The 4765-nt window shown below is 40.0% G+C and overlaps 1 non-coding gene across 1 annotated transcript; it reads right to left on the reverse strand.

The window, feature by feature from the left end:
* Window positions 1–814: 814 nt before the first annotated feature.
* On the reverse strand, window positions 815–933 carry LOC145406228 (5S ribosomal RNA). The gene has a single exon (XR_013898506.1). It is a non-coding gene; the product is annotated as a 5S ribosomal RNA (ribosomal RNA).
* Between the last annotated feature and the right edge of the window lie 3832 nt (window positions 934–4765).

The raw sequence follows: 4765 nt of genomic DNA on the forward strand, positions 1-4765 counted from the left end.
TATATATATATATATATATATATATATATATATATATATATATAATCTATCTATCTATATATCTATCTATATGTATGCCGTCTGTTCCTCTCCTTCCATTTCCTTCCTGTTACTTCTTCTCTCACGTCTCCTGTCAGATTCCTTGTCTCACTCCTTTTCCTCTCTCTCCCTCTAATTTCTGATTCCTCTTCACCTTTCTCACTGGTCTATTTATATCCTCCTCCTCCTCCTTCCTTCCTCCCTCTCCCTTCCTATCCCCTCTCCTCCTCCCTCCTCACCCCTCTCTCCTTTTCCCTCCCCTCCTCCGTCCTGCCTCTGCACTCTTCTCTCCTCCCCTCTCCCCTCCTTTCTTCTTCTCCTTTTCCTCGTCCTTCCCTCTTCCCAGTGCCTCACCCGTCCCATCCCTTCCTCAGAACCCTCTCTCTTTCTCTCCCTTCCCCTTTCTCTTCCTTGACTACGGAGAGAGAGAGAGAGAGAGAGAGAGAGAGAGAGAGAGAGAGAGAGAGAGATTAGATATCACACATTTTACTTCCATCTCAACGTATTTGTACTAATGAAAGACACCTGTAATCTGCTGTATGGTTTTTCTTTATTTGATATGTTTTTCCTTTTGTTCACCTTCTTAAAGAATCACAGACTCAGAAAAGGAATGAAAGAAAGTAAATAAAAATTACCGTCTGTGGGACGAGAATGAAGTTTCATTCATTCATTGCCAGACGCCATGTATCCCAAACGGGGTGGCCAAGGGCCCAGAGTCAACTGTTCTACAGGGAGGGGCACCAATCCTCCACCAACCCCACTTGACACGTAGGGATGCCAACAGCATCTGGTGTTCCCAGGCGGTCACCCATCCAGGTACTAACCAGACCCAACGTTGCTTAACTTCGCTGATCGGACGGGAAGCGGTGTACTCAACGTGGTATGGCCGTAGAATGAAGGTGATTATTTATATATATATATATCCGTAGAATGAAGGTGATTATTTATATATATATATATATATATATATATATATATATATATATATATATATATATATATATATATACAAGGTATATATCATCAGCCGTTTGAGTGTCCACTGCAGGACCGGCCTATCCCGACCGAAGTGGGGACGATACAGCCAATGTATCTCTACCAAGTGGCTTAGGCTGTCAAGTAGAGATTGTATGTAGGGTGAGATGTGCTTGTAAGTGTAATTGTAGTGTTGGAGTGGCTTCGGATGTGTGTGTAGTCTGTGAACTAAGTGTAATCGGCCCACGCAGGGTGCAACCATACTTCATAGTATCCGACCCTGGTTCAACCACAGCACCCATTATGTCTGTCAAAGCGGTACGTGGCCAGAAGAATGCTCCCAAACCCTGACGGGGCGCGAACCCTCGTTCTACAGTGTACGAAAACGCACACTTTACCAAAGAAGGTCGTATATATATATATGTAACTAGTTACCTCTTCTTATTGTATAGCCACATTATAAGGTATGTGTAACATAAGCAAGATCTGAAGACCCTAAGATAGCTTCTTTTGTAACATGAACAAGATCTGAAGATAAGAGTGTCGAAGAATTCATGTGTAAATTTTACGTTTGTCTCAATAACTGGCTAACTGTATGATTAACTGGAACCATATTCCTTTCAGATCATAAGATGGACCACAGCTTTATATCTCGAAAGTTACAGCTTTAAAGGTTTTGTGGTTTTCTCTAAAACGTGTTGCAAAGAAAAAACTGAGCAAATTTGAATTCGGTACTTTCCAGTAGGACAGATGGCAAAATTTTAAGGCAAAAGTATTCAGAAAACATTTTGATCATAGAACTTTCTATCAAATAGGTGTATCTCAATAAAATTCTGAGATATTTCAATTTCAAATATGGAACTGTTAGAAGAAAAATGAGTATATCACCTCAATATATGGGTGAAGGTAATTTATATTTGGCACACGGACTTGAGTTACCCTAGGGTACCTTCATGTATAATATCATAATCGAAGAAAAAAAAGTGCAAATACTAATACTAATACTAATAATAATAATAATAATAATAATAATAATGAGTCACCTATTCTTATTGTGTAGTCACAATAAGGAAGCTTCGCCATATGGTATATAAGGAATGTGCAATACAAACAAGATGTGGAGACACTAAGGTAACTTCTTGTGTAACATCAACAAGGGATCTGAAGACAAGGGTGTCGAAGGACGCATGTGTAAATATTACGTTTGTCTCAATAACTGGCTAACTATATGTTACTTGTAACCACAATCCTTTCATATCATAAGGGAGACACAGTCCAGTAACTGGAGAGCTACAGATTTAAAGCTTTTGTGGTTTCTCTAAAACGTGTTTTAAAGAAAAAACGGAGCAGATTTGAATTCGGTACTTTCCACTAGGCTAAATAGCAAAATATTAAGCCAAAACTATTCAGCAAATATTTCTATCTTAGGATTTTCAGCCAAATAGCTTTATCTCAATTAGGTTCTAAGATATTTCAATTTAATATACGCAGCTTTTATAACAAATGTATTTTAACTCCAAAACTAGGTCAAGCTCATTGATATTTGGCACAAGGACTTGGGTTACCCTAGGGTACGTTCATGTGTAATATCAACAAGACTGAAGAAAAAGAAGTGCAAAGAAAAATAATGATTATACTAACGAAAACAAGAAGTTTTGCCATTTATATGGCAAAGCTTAATTATAAAGACGAAAACAAGCAGCTTCGCCATTTATATGGCAAAACTTAACAATTAGTTACCAATTCCATTGTCTTACCACAATAAGGAAGCTTCATTATCTGGTATTAATGTTATATTAATATAAACAAGATCTGGAGACCCTAAGGCAACATCTAGTTTAAGTGCGCGTCCACACGTGTACTCGAACATGTGTTGGCAACACCGCTGGGAACATGTTTGGATACATGTATGCAGCAGTCTTTGGACAGATGTATGCAAACATGCTTCACTGCAGCTTCGAACACTGGCAGCAGAGGCGAAAGAATAAGTATGTCCATACCAGGCAGCTAAGACTTCATCATGATGTTGCCAACATGATCTGGACGCTGCTATTCCCAATGTCTTTGCAGCGTGTTCGTTATTGTGTTGCTTACATGCTGCCAACACTTGTTCGAGCACACGTGTGGTCGCGCCGTAACATCAACAAGGAATCTGAAGACAAAGGTGTCAAAGAACGCATGTGTAAATATTACCTTTGCCCCAATAACTGGCTAATGTATGCATAACAGTAACCATATGCTTTCCGAATCATAAAAGGGACCACAGCTATAAATCAGGAAAGTTACGGCTTTAAAGCGTGTTGCAAAGAAAAAACAAAACAGATCTGAATTTGGTATTTTCCACTAAGCTAAACTGCAAAATATTTAAACCAAATTATTCAGCAAATAATTTCATAAAAGGGTTTTTAACCAAATAGCAGTATCTCAGTTTCTGATATATTTCAGTTTCAAAAATGCAATTTTTATAGAAACAAAGAACAAAGACGAGAATGATGATAGACTGGGAGAGAGAGAGAGAGAGAGAGAGAGAGAAAATGGGAGAAATAGAGTTCCCCCGAGCTAAGCCCTATATTGGACTATATAGCCCCGCCAGGGTTACAGGAGGGAGCTACCCCTCCCGGCACGGCAGCCCGAGCGAGGCTCGAACTTGCAATCCCCCGATTACAAGTCCAGCGCGCTACCACTGTGCTACCGCGCCCCCCAGAGAGAGAGAGAGAGAGAGAGAGAGAGAGAGAGAGATTAATAGCAACGAGAATGATGAGAGAGAGAGAGAGAGAGAGAGAGAGAGAGAGAGAGAGAGAGAGAGAGAGAGAGAATAAAAGATTATAAATAAGAATGAAATTCAATGGGATGAAAATGATGAAAATTTTTGAGTGAACTAAAGGAAAAGAATCATAAAATAACGAGAAGGAAATGGGGGAGTGGTTGAATATACCTGGGAAAATGACGAAGTCTTCTGAAATCAAGAAAGTCTGTGGGATAATGAAGAAAATGGCGTTGTGTGGTGTGGTTGTCTGGTGTGGTGGGACGTGGTGTTATGTGGCGTTGTGTGGTGTTGTATGATATGGTATGGTTTTGCATGGTGTGGTATGGCATGATTTTTTGTGTTGTTTTATGGTATGATTTTGTGTGGTGTGTTGTGGTATGATTTTGTGTGGTATGTTGTGGTATGATTTTGTGTGGTGTGTTGTGGTATGATTTTGTGTGATGTTTTGTGGTATGATTTTGTGTGGTATGGTGTGGTGTGATATGGAATGATGTGGTGTATGGTGTGGAGTTGCGTGGTGTGGTGTGGTGTGGCGTGGTGTGGTGCTGTGTGTTGTGATGTTGTGCAGTCTGGTATGGTGTGGTGTGGTGCTGTATTATGTTGCTGCGTAGTGTGGTATGGTGTGGTGTGGTGCGAGTATAACATGTCTGAGGTGACGTGTGGTGAGGGACGGGCAATGAATATTAATAATTCTCAAAATTCTTAAACATTTTGGCTTCGGAAAATGTGGGTGGGAATTTTAACGAGAGAGAGAGAGAGAGAGAGAGAGAGAGAGAGAGAGAGAGAGAGAGAGAGAGAGAGAGAGAACAAAAAGAGAAATCAAGGAGTGGAAAGAAAACACGAAAACTTGAAGAGAAGATAAAGCTGGAAGACAAAATAAGGAAAGAAAAAACTTGAGTTGGACCTTGGCTTTTTGGAGGGACCAGGTGGTGTGAAGAGAGAGAGAGAGAGAGAGAGAGAGAGAGAGAGAGAGAGAGAGAGAGA

This window comes from Coenobita brevimanus, chromosome 69 (genome assembly GCF_032717465.1).
Source record: "Coenobita brevimanus isolate Jiangsu-jjx chromosome 69, ASM3271746v2, whole genome shotgun sequence".
NCBI lineage: Eukaryota > Metazoa > Arthropoda > Malacostraca > Decapoda > Coenobitidae > Coenobita > Coenobita brevimanus.